Consider the following 12,882-nt stretch of genomic DNA (forward strand, 5'->3'; position numbering starts at 1 on the left):
CCTCTTCTCCCCCTAAAACCTCAGTTTAGATGAGGTAAGGCCGCATAGGATCTGCATTGATTTCTCTCTCCCTGAAGTTTTGTTTTATCATCTGTGCTGTTTCGTGCTACTCTTGTATGTTGCATTAAGGCTCTATGTCCACAGTTGATTTATGTATCACTAAGAATTTCCTTGATTCGAAAGTGGAGTTGAATAGTTTGCATATACACAGTATGTGTTATGTCTGAGTCTGCATGCTTCTAATGTGGGTTTGATGGAATCCTTGTGCATGCTAGCCTCTTTCTCTCTCTAGCTCTCTCTCTCTCGCTCTAGCTCTCTCTCTAGCTCTCTCTCTAGCTCTCTCTCTAGCTCTCTCTAGCTCTCTCTAGCTCTCTCTCTGGCTCTCTCTCTAGCTCTCTCTCTAGCTCTAGCTCTAGCTCTCTCTCTAGCTCTCTCTCTGGCTCTCTCTCTAGTTCTAGCTCTCGCTCTAGCTCTCTCGTTCTCTCTCGTTATCTCTAGCTCTCACGTTCTCTCTAGCTCTCTCGCTCTAGCGCTCTCTCGCTCTAGCTTGCTCTAGCGCTCTAGCTTGCTCTAGCGCTCTAGCTCGCTCTCTCTCGCTCTAGCTTGCTCTCTAGCTCGCTCTTGCGCTCGCTCTTGCTCTAGCTCGCTCTCATTCTCTCTTGCTCTAGCTCACTCTCTCGCGCTCTCTCTCTCGCGCTCTAGCTCGCTCTCTAGCTCGCTCTCTAGCTCGCTCTTGCGCTCTCTCGCTCTAGCTCGCTCTCGCGCTCTCTCTCGCTCTAGCGTTCTCTCTCGCTCTCTCTAGCTAGCTCGCTCTTTCTCTAGCGCTCGCTCGCTCTCGCTCCTTCTCTAGCTTTCCCTCTCTAGCACTCCCCCTCTAGCTCTCTCTCCCCCTCTAGCTCTCTCTCCCCCACTAGCTCACTCCCCCTCTAGCGCACTCTCCCCCTCTAGCTCTCTCTCCCCCTCTAGCTCTCTCTCCCCCTCTAGCTCTCTCTCCCCCTCTAGCTCTCTCTCCCCCTCTAGCTCTCTCTAACCCTCTAGCTCTCTCTAACCCTCTAGCTCTCTCTCCCCCTCTAGCTCTCTCTAACCCTCTAGCTCTCTCTAACCCTCTAGCTCTCTCTAACCCTCTAGCTCTCTCTAACCCTCTAGCTCTCTCTAACCCTCTAGCTCTCTCTAACCCTCTAGCTCTCTCTAACCCTCTAGCTCTCTCTAACCCTCTAGCTCTCTCCCCCCCTCTAGCTCTCTCTCCCCCTCTAGCTCTCTCTCCCCCTCTAGCTCTCTCTCCCTCACCCTAGCGCTCTCTAGCACGCTCTCTCTATCTACTGTATGTACAGTTGAAGTCGGAAGTTTACATACACTTATGTTGGAGTCATTAAAACTCAACTATAGTTTTGGCAAGTCGGTTAGGACATCTACTTTGTGCATGACACAATTCATTTTTCCAACAATTGTTTACAGACAGATTATTTCACTTATAATTCACTGTATCACAATTCCAGTGGGTCAGAAGTTGACATACACTAAGTTGACTGTGCCTTTAAACAGCTTGGAAAATTCCAGAAAATTATGTCATGGCTTTAGTAGCTTCTGATAGGCTAATTGACATCATTTGAGTCAATTAGAGGTGAACTTATGGATGTATTTCAAGGCCTACCTTCAAACTCAGTGCCTCTTTGCTTGACATCATGGGAAAATCAAAAGAAATCAGCCAAAACCTCAGAAAAAGAATTGTAGACCTCCACAATTCTGGTTCATCCTTGGGAGAAATTTCCAAATGCCTGAAGGTACCACATTCAACTGTACAAACAATAGTACGCAAGTATAAACACCATGGGACCACACAGCCGTCATACCGCTCAGGAAGGAGATGCGTTCTGTCTCCTAGAGATGAACGTACTTTGGTGCGAAAAGTGAAAATCAATCCCAGAACAACAGCAAAGGATCTTGTGAAGATGCTGGAGGAAACGGGTACAAAAGTATCTATATCCACAGTAAAAAGAGTCCTATATCGACATAACCTGAAAGGCTGCTCAGCAAGGAAGAGGCCACTGCTCCAGAACCACCATTAAAAAAAAGCCAGACTACGGTTTGCAACTGCCCATGGGGACAAAGATCGTACATTTTTGGAGAAATGTCCTCTGGTCTGATGAAACAAAAATAGAACTGTTTGGCCATAATGACCATCGTTATGTTTGGAGGAAAGAGGGAGGCTTGCAAGCCGAAGAACACCATCCCAACCGTGAAGCACAGGGGTGGAAGCATCATGTTGTGGGGGTGCTTTGCTGCAGGAGGGACTGATGCATTTCACAAAATAGATGGCATCATGAGGCAGGAAAATTATGTGGATATGTTGAAGCAACATCTCAAGACATCAGTCAGGAAGTTAAAGCTTGGTCGCAAATGGGTCTTCCAAATGGACAATAACCCCAAGCATACTTCCAAAGTTGTGGCAAAATGTCTTAAGGACAACAAAGTCAAGGTGTTGGAGTGGCCATCACAAAGCCCTGACCTCAATCCTATAGAAAATGTGTGGGCAGAACTGAAAAAGCATGTGCGAGCAAGGAGGCCTACAAACCTGACTCAGTTACACCAGCTCTGTCAGGAGGAATGGGCCAAAATTCACCCAACTTATTGTGGGAAGCTTGTGGAAGGCTACCCAAAACGTTTGACCCAAGTTAAACAATTTAAAGGCCATGCTTCCGAATACTAATTGAGTGTATGTGAACTTCTGACCCACTGGGAATGTGATGAAAGAAATAAAAGCTGAAATAATAATAATCACTCTCCTGTTATTCTGACATTTCACCTTCTTAAAATAAAGTGGTGATCCTAACTGACCTAAGACAGGGAATATTTACTAGGATTAAATGACAGGAATTGTGAAAAACTGAGTTTAAATGTATTTGGCTAACATGTATGTAACCTTCAACTGTATGTATGTATATATATTATATATCTGGGAGTTATTTGGCTCTGTTATGTAACACAGCTGGGAAGTGCCACTGTAAAACTGAGAGGAAACAATCCACTAGATAAACGCCTTGGCTAAAACAAACCTCTGACCACAAATTCCGACAGTTTATCTACTTTGCGGCCGCTGTTCAAACAACAGGCGCACGGGTCTTTCAAAAGAGAGAGAGTGTGTGTGTGTGTGCGTGTGTGTACCTCGAGTGCAGAAAAGTGCAGATGAAAGCAAACAAGGCCAGGTTTATTGTAACCTTGAAGAGCAACATACAAGCTGAGGTCTGAGATGAGTCAGGAGGAATCGTGTAGCGTTGCTGGAGTGCAGCACAGTCCCCGAGGGAGTAGTACAGTGTGTATATGGAGGATTAGAAATGGACTGCATGAACGTGCATGTCTTCAGGGTGGAGAGCGAAGAGCAAGTAGGGCTAGGGGTTTTCCTGACCATGTGACTAAGGTCAGAGTTTACCCTGGTCTGGTCACACAGTCAGAAGTCTGTCTAACTCTAAACTGGCCTTTTTCTGTCTATACCATGTCTCCCATGTGTGCCATGAGATTATGGGTTCATCTCAATAGTGTTATTGGGCAGAACTGATCTAATCCTAGTGGGAATTCGCTATCACTTATCCGGTTCCCTCAGATGAGTGTGGACGAAGAGAAGGAGACAAGGAGAGGAAGCCACTTTGGACTAGAGAGATGCTCCCAGGCAACATGTTTTCATATAGTTGCATGCATCCTCACATGCTGTCTCCATCTGCACCACAGGGGAGCAGAGCAGCCTCGGCTACAGCTCAACAGGAAGTCGCTTGTTTCTCTCCTTCCCAGATAAGCTTGGCCAGATGTTCTCTCCCTCCTCCTCTGTCCTTCTTTATCCCTTCTTCATAACTTCTTCCATCTCTCTGGGTGGGAGGCTGAATGTCTGTGAGTCACTCTCTCTGCTGAGTCATTGAGGTGACTTGGTTAATCAGCTCCATGTGTTCTAATCATTGTGTGGGCCTCCTCTAATCAGATCTGACCTCTAGTCCAATCAGAGAGCTCCCCTCTGGGGTTGTGCCTGCATGGGTCTCCAGTTGCCTGTTTGGCCCACACAGTTTGATGTGATTATACGAATATGGCCTCAAGATGGCCTCCAGAAGTGGGGTAAATGACAAAACAAACAGAATGACAAACAAAGCTCTGGCGAGACGTTCAGCCAACAGAGCAACAGCTGCCTAAGAGCTGGGTCATTTAATAAGGTTCTGGCACAATAATTCTGGTGTTTGTTTGCAACTGCAAAACAAGGAAGTGGCTCCAGGGTCTCATCTCATTATCGTGGCATGCAATCAAGATAAGGAAGGAAGTCTGAATGTGATCTCTCACCCACAGACTTCTCTTTGCCAAAACAGTATTCCGAGGTCTATTAGTTGAAGGGCTGAAGGGCTGGACTCGGATCAGTTGCTATGGTCATGAGCGTACAGTAATAATTGGAGGATGCCTGTTCTAGGACTTCTATTTCTATGGGCCGGCGACTTAGTTCTTTTGCGACGAGTTGGAGCACTGAAATAGACTCAGTCATTGAGCAAACCTTGAGTTCCAATTTAGAATTCGCTCATCGTGACAGGGTGATCATTCCGAACTAGCTGCTATTCCACAGGACCAGCTAAATGTATGTCGGTCATTGATTCAGTCCCAGTTGATCTCTGGGTTCTCACAAGACGAGGGAGAGCAACAAACAGACGTTTGTGTTGCAGTGTTTTTATGCTGCAGATGAACAAATCATGGACCATGCAGGGCATACTACATCACCTGCCCTACATTGAATCAGAAACCACATGCAGCTTGCCTAGCTGCAATATGAGTCATTTTTTGGGGGGAAGAATAAACAGACACACTACTGATGTATTCCTAATAGAGCCTCAACCGAAGAGCCTGCAGGTGATGATCTGTATTAGTTCAGGAGAAGACGACCTGCTCTCTCATATCTATCTCTCACTGAGACCGGATGCCTATAGGGCCAGGTGCACAAACCATGTGGTCCAATACATACACAATCCACCGAAACCATGACAGGAAGGAAGCGTTTGTGCTGAATATGAGAAAATGTCTCTTGGGCCTCGCATCAGCTTTCAAATGTGGGGGAAAAGCTTGTTAGATAAGTGCAGTACAGAGATGTTTCTCTTTCCACCCGCTTGTGATAAAACAAATGATCTCTTAATTCCAGTAATCGGATAAGAAGGAAGCTGGTTTCGGCATTGAAAGGATTGTGATTTTCATAGTGTGAATACATATTTATGATAGACACAATTTCACAGACGTTGCATGGATAGGCCCACGTAACAAGTGATTGTAGCTAGGAAACCCAAAGAAAATACCACTAATGTATTTCAGTGTATGTAGACATGATGAAGACCAAGCTCCGCAGTTATTGCATGCAACAAGTGAACGTATGAGACCAAAAAGGAAATCACACATTGTACTCTTAATGTTTTGAATTACAGTCGACGGAGCTGTTTCCAATAGAATGTTTCATGCGGAGTCTGATGACTCTATGGGATGGTATTCATTCGTTAACCGGGACATATTCCTTTAGTCATGGGGATGTATAAGGCAAGCATTAATGTGATAGATGGAGACTCATTTTAACCCAGGAGGAGAAAGAGCCAGGAGGAGAGATGACCCAGTGTCCTCCTCACAGTACACACACAGTGTGCATACACACATATATACACACTCAGACACACACATACAGGGAGAGACACACTGCGTTGAGCATTGGGAGGGAAGGGACAGATGGACATCAACACACATACTCTCTTTCACTGAATACACATTTGTTACAAACATTTTTTTCCTTTTTTAAGCACGTGCAAACTGTCACAAATGTTCTTTAATCTTTCCGTTTACACCTCTTACACACACTCACTTTTCCTGTCAAACACATACACCCTTTTCTCTCCATTTCTTTAACATATGCACTCTTAAAACACACTCCTTTCCTCCCATGTCCAACTGCCCCCCCCCTGCACACACACACACACACACACACACACACACACACACACACACTGTGCCTGTGTCCAGCACATTCACAATGCTCCCCATTCAACTCTCCCTGAATGAGGGGTGTGGCATGCCTGCTGCTGGCTGCCTGGCTGGCCTGCTTGGGTGTAGAGTGGTTGGCCATGTGTCCAGGCTATGGGGGCGTGGCCTGGGAGCAGCAGCAGAGCCTGCCCAGCTGGAGCAGAGATCAGGGTGGTTGAGAGGAAAGAGAGGAGGAAGAGAGAGAGAGAGAGAGAAAGAGAGAGGGGCTAGGGTGAGTGTCTCTGGTTTTCTGTTCATTCATAACATGCTACGGCTTCTTGTTTCTCTGATTTGTGTGTTTGTGATTTCCTTTTGTAGAGAGGCTGGAGGACTGATAGAAAGGAAAGAGAGGGATGGCGGGGTTGTTCAGTGTGTGTGTGTGTGTGTGTGTGTGTGTGTGTGTGTGTGTGTGTGTGTGTGTGTGTGTGTGTGTGTGTGTCCTGTCTGGATGGGGTTTTGGAGCTGAACCGTGTAGTGTGTGACAGCTGTATTTGTCAGGGATTGGAACGGTGTCATAATAAAATTCAGACCAGACTTTTTTTGTCTATCTGTCTTTCTCTTGTTCCATTGTGCTCTCTGGGAGAGTTGGGGGGGGGGGGGGGGTTACTGCTGCCCCTCTTTTAGGTTACCCCCCCCCCCCCCCCCTCTCTCTCTCTGTCTGTTACTCATCCCCCTCTCTTTACTCCCCCTTTCCTCTTTCCTTTGTGCTCGGCCCCATTCAGCTTGAATAATCAATCTGCTTAAATGGGTGGGGAGTATTTATTGACCAACCATGTTAGTCCTAATTGCTCCCTGTGTCGGGATTGTTCTAGTTTAGCTTTGATCAATTGCATTGGATTAGTAAGTATGATTTAATTTTGGCAACCCCATGCATCTGCTCTCTGGTGGATTGCTGTAGCAAGTTCAAGGTGAGTTGAAGCGTCAGGCCACATTTTCTGCATGAGACTTTCTTCAATGGAAGGGCGGCCCATTCCTTACAACCCAGCCCCTCCGCTTCACTTGCCTCTCAAGAAAGGAAGAACCACGTTTGTGCCCCATCTTATGTGACTGACCACGTTCCGTTCCCTGTTTCTGCTGTTGAAATATCAGCCATTTTGCTTCTAGTTCCAGTTCTTGGCCACATGACCTCCATTTTACCCAGCGTTAGACAGGTTGTATTGTACACAATCCACCAATAGACAACGATCGTTGAAGACAGTAGAACAAGAAGCAGCGGTGTCGCTTTCTGCGCCAGTCGTCACACCATAGTACACGTCAGATGTTCTAGATGTCCTTGCCTTGGGGTGTCCGCCACACTGTATCCCTATATGACCAAGGAGTGATACTGTTAGCTTACCTGCAGTCAACATTTGTGTGTGTGTGTGTGTGTGTACAACAGCTATGCAGCGGAGACAAGAAAAGTGATCTCAGCACCAGTGTAACAGATGTGACCGGACTTCTGGCTCTCTTGCGTTGTGTTTTTAAGGAAAGGACTGTCCAGCCAACGATCCCAGTCGATTGTTATTTATTCTGACGATGGACACAAGGAAGCACATTAGATGTGTAGGACAACAGTGTGTTGATGGCTGTAGATTCCTGATTCCGCTGTTAGCATGGAAATTACTGTGAATTAGCAGGGGCTAATCTCGAGCGAGCTAACTCACTCTTACAGCAATAACATACGAAAGCACATCCCAGACTTCCGGACAATATCTAACAGGTAAAGTACACGTATGCACTGAGTATACCACACATTAGGAACGCCTTCCTACTATTGAGATGCACCCCTTTTGCCCTCAGAACAGCCTCAATTCATCGGGTCTTGGCCTCTACAAGGTGTCAGGGATGCAGGCCCAACATGGCCAATGTTGACTCCAATGCTTCCCACAGTTGTCAAGTTGGCTGGATGTCCTTTGGGTGGTGGACCATTCTTGATACACACGGGAAACTGTTGAGTGTGAGAAACCCAGCAGCGTTGCAGTTCTTGACACAAACCAGTGCTACCAAACCTTGTACAAAGGCACTTACGTTATTTTTGTCTTGCCCGTTCACCCTCTGAATGGCACACACACAATCCATGAATCAAAATCCTTCGTAGGCTTCATCTACGCTGATTTGATGTGGACATCAATAAGGGATCATAGCTTTCACCTGGATTCACCTGGTCAGTCTATGGATTGGAAAGAGCATGGGTTTTTTATTTTTTTGTGAACTCGGTGTATATACACATCAGGATATGTACATAATGAACTCGTACACATTGTAAATATAACATTTAAAATATAGTATTTCAGAAAGTGACCTACCGCTTGCGTGCCACTACCGGGAAGAATTTACGTTCACGATCTCCCCCTGACCAATGTCATAACATCTTATTGATATGTAAATTCAACCAACCAATAAGAATACATATTTCTGCGGTGTCAAGAGGAAACATAACCAACCCTGTTACAGGTGTTTAGTCCATCATTCATTATTTCACCACCGTTTTAGAGTAGGAGACACTGACGTTTATATTAAAGTATATTAAACTAACGTGTTTACAGCTTCTGGGCTAGCGGCTACTTAGCCGCTACAGTTATTAACCATCAACACAATAAACCAACCGTTAATTAGCTACATTAGCCCACAAGGGAGGAGTTGCATTGTGATTACAGTATAACTGTTCGCTACTGCGTCCACCATTTTGTTTCATGCTTTAGTTACTATTCAGCTCACAGGCAAGGTGGCAGGACTGAACGTGGGTCACACACTGTAGCAAAACACTTCGGGAAAGCAAAAATCTGTCCCATTTCACTCTATTTTTTAAAAGGTTTTCTCACCACAGACCGACCCTGTTCAGGTGACTATCCTGGAGGTAGAGAGCTCTTAAGAGGTGGATCTGTGGCCTGTTATGCCATAAACACCATAATGAATCGTGTTCTTAAACAGCCTTTCCTTTTCTCATCCAATGACAGAGGAGTCTATCTACCAGACCCCACTGGGAGGTTAACAGTACTGTTAGTGTATATGAGAGGGGGGAGGGAGGACGTGAGCAGGGAGGAACAGCAAACGTGTCATTTCCTGTTATAGGCGACCGTTGTTGGTGTGCCGGCAAGACGGCGAGGGGCCTGTGGCAGCATGTGCACAGCAGGCTATGGGCCCCCCGGCCGTATGACAGCTACACAGAGTCATGACGACGACGTGATAGGACGTCCGTCATGATCGTTTTGAACAGTACTGGGTGACGGGGTACGCATGGTCCTCCTTGGCGTGGTGTTCGTCAACAACGCATACTTGCAATCTATTGACTCCATTCACAGTATCAATCCGAATGATTTTTAGAGGAATAGCTTCTGGGTTACGTGTCACCTTTGCCTGGCGTTAAACTAACATCTGTCGGGATTAGCCAGTCATTGCAGCCGTCGTTCATTTGTCAGTGCTGTTTCTAGATCAGATTTGGAGAGTATTAGGTCTACCTCTGGTGTAACAGGATGGCATTCTTTGATTCCCGTATGTCCTCTTTAATGTCCTCTTTGCTGGCCTCCTCTGTTTGTGCTGTCTGAAGGGTACAGCCAACAGTCTGTTTGAACCCTGTTGTGTGATTACTCTTACGTAGTGGAGCATGTTCACGTCGTTAACAGGGAAATTAGACCAATGTTTCTGGCCCTGTTGAACACACGATTTAGGAGATACGAGCAAACAATTTGATTAATGTCCAGACATCTGTAAACCCTTTTTATTTTTAAAGTCTATTTAAGCCCCTTATTAATGCGTAAAGGAAAATGTAATTTGACTTCTGTGGTTGTTCTTGGCCATGGGAGAGATCATAATTGCATATCTTCCAATAACAAAATGTGTGGAAATATAAAGGGGTAACTGGCTAATAAAACTAATTGGAAACATTTGAATGTGTAGCTAATTGCAGCACACGCAGGCACGAAATGAAACAAATATCTTGGAACGATGTTCCCCACCGTGTCTTCTCAGGCCTCGTCTCAGGGCACGTTATCGTCTCATTCCTCCACTCTGAACGTAATTACATTTTCCTCTCATAAGGAAGAGTAACAGTTTTCAGTGAGTATACAATATTTTTTTTAAACCACACAACTTCCCTCTTTATACTTGGTGGTTGTGTGACTGCCATACACCAGTTCCCCCAGTTCCCTATAATGCTGCTCTGAATGACTCTGTGGCTGAGTTCCTTTCAGTCTCTCTTCCCTTGTTCTCAGAGGCCTGGAGGGTTTTATAGTGTTGTGGTAGGTATATGACTTAAAGCAGCTGGTTCGCACACGGTGTCCGTCATGGCACTCAACAACACAATAATGGATGCACTTATGCTGGGCCTTTCTCTCCTCTCTTATATATTCCATCTTGCTCTCTCTCTTGCTCGCCGTCTTTCACCTTGTCTTTGTAGCATGGGCCTCTCTCCTCCCTTATATTATCCTCAACTGTGTTTCCTTCTCTCCATATTTCTCACTCTGTCACTGTATTTACAGCATGGGCCTGCCTTGCCTCTCATGTTCTCTCCCTCCATCCCTCACTCTCTCTCTCTGCCGCTGTCTCTGTGGTGGGCAAAGGGGGCAGGTCATTATCTTTGTGTTCCAGAAGTTCCCATGTGGAAAGCTGTCTTTTAACACCATCTGCCTCGCAGGGCCAAAGGTCACATTCTCAGGGGGCTTGACGAGCAACGGCAGTAGTGAAAGATGAAGTGAGCCAGTAGCATTCTTCACCCACCTTCATCTGAAGCGTGTGTGAGGAGGCAGGGGGAGTGCTTCTGTGTGTGTGAGTGTGTACTGTCCACCGTTCTATTCTTCAAGCCCACTGTATCGCAAGCTATGGTGTTATTGCTGTAAAGCGGCACGTTGACCTTCTTAATCAGCTGGTTCCCTTTGGTTCAAAGGACGGATGGGAGATTGAGTGAGTGGGATATCCTCTTGGATGTACACTACAGAACAGTTACGCATGTCCCCCTACTGTACCTAGCCTCACCTCAACGGACTGTTCCAGCCTTCCATTGACCCCCAAGTTCTTTACCAACCGAAACATTACCTATTTATGTCAATCACACAGTTCACCCTTCCTGTATTATACTTACTGCTAAAATGTTTCTTCTATTCTACTGAGCCATTTACTTTATTCATATATTGTATTAGTTGTTATTGTGGCGTTGTCGGCGGAACCTGCAAGTAAGCCTTTCGTTGGACGGTGTATCCCATGTTTATCCTGTACATACCACTAATACAATGTGGAACTTGAAACCCAGTACTTGACTTGGTCCTCTTGGGAAACAGGGTCTCCAGCATTGCTCTCCACTCTTTTTCTGCGTGAGGACTTTTCCAGTACACAGCATGGGTTTAACCAAACAGGAGTAGTGACCAGATCATCTCCTACCTTACAATCGGAACGTTTCTTGATACCCGAGTTCAATCAAGTACAGGTCTAACTGATACAACAGCAGAGGTGGAATCTTATTAAATAGTTTGGGGTATGGCCTCGTCTCCGAGCCAGATGCCGATGACAGGTAGCCCTTTGCTGTGCCGCTGGAACCCAGAAAGGAGTTCCAATGACGGGCCTGAAGGTTATTATAGCGGGGTGGTGGTGGGGAGGTGGATGGTTGTCAAACTGATGCTGAAAAACAGGAACTGAGAGAACATTGGTAAGTTGACATAAATACATCTCAAGATTTACACCCCTTGGTTGAGAGAGAGGAAAGTGATAATTGTCCAAGATTGAGCCCGTAGGTTAAATTGTCCAAGAGTGGTCCCGTAGGTTAAATTGTCCAAGAGTGAGCCTGTAGGTTAAATTTGCAAGCATGTGGAATGAGCATTATTGTGCCACACTTATAGGTTATAAGGTAAGCAGGTGAATGATATTCCACACATGGCTAATAGGAAGAGCAGAACAAAACGCTATGCTGATGATGATACATTTGTATTCATTCCCAATATGCCCAAATAATGGGAAACCGAGGGAATTATGGTATGCTGCTTGAAGTTAAACCAGCTTTCAGACCAGCCTTCCTGATTGAACTTTTGTAAATTACTTTACAATACTGTACTCTATGTATTCTAGAATGCCTCTTGCATGCATGTCTTGTACAGTAAGCTATACAAAGGATGAGTTGCTCCTATTGCAGTAGTCACTATTGCTCTATGTCCAATAGTAGGATCTGGTGCCATCCTGCCGTGCCTGTCTGTCAGCCCTCTCCCACACTGCCCCATGTAATCCTACCATCCAGATATCTGCTCAAGAGAGCAGAAGGAATAAAACTTAACGATAGCTTCATCTCCTGTAAAAGAGGGAGGGCGTGAGCGAGAGAGATGGAGGGTGGGGGGAGAGAGAGTGACCATTTGGTTGGTACAGGGCTGAGACCCTAGCAAATCAAATCAAGTTTATTTTATATAGCCCTTCGTACATCAGCTAATATCTCGAAGTGCTGTACAGAAACCCAGCCTAAAACCCCAAACAGCAAGCAATGCAGGTGTAGAAGCAAGGCGGATAGGAAAAACTCCAAAGAAAGGCCAAAACCTAGGAAGAAACCTAGAGAGGAACCAGGCTATGAGGGGTGGCCAGTCCTCTTCTGGCTGTGCCGGGTGGAGATTATAACAGAACATGGCCAAGATGTTCAAAATGTTCAGAAAGAAAGAGAGAAGGAGAGAATTAGAGAGAGAATACTTAAATTCACACAGGACACTGGATAAGACAGGAGAAGTACTTCAGATATAACCAACTGACCCTAGCCCCCCGACACATAAACTACTGCAGCATAAATACTGGAGGCTGAGACAGGAGGGGTCAGGAGACACTGTGGCCCCATCCGATGATACCCCCGGACAGGGCCAAACAGGAAGGATATAACCCCACCCACTTTGCCAAAGCACAGCCCCCGCACCACTAGAGGGA

General features: G+C 45.8%; 1 protein-coding gene across 5 annotated transcripts in view; it reads left to right on the top strand.

Moving 5' to 3' along the window:
- Positions 1-12,882, top strand: part of LOC120032600 (septin-9-like) — a 61,665-nt gene that overhangs the window by 24,755 nt on the left and 24,028 nt on the right. The window lies entirely within an intron of this gene.

This window comes from Salvelinus namaycush, chromosome 39 (genome assembly GCF_016432855.1).
Source record: "Salvelinus namaycush isolate Seneca chromosome 39, SaNama_1.0, whole genome shotgun sequence".
In the NCBI taxonomy this organism is placed as follows: domain Eukaryota; kingdom Metazoa; phylum Chordata; class Actinopteri; order Salmoniformes; family Salmonidae; genus Salvelinus; species Salvelinus namaycush.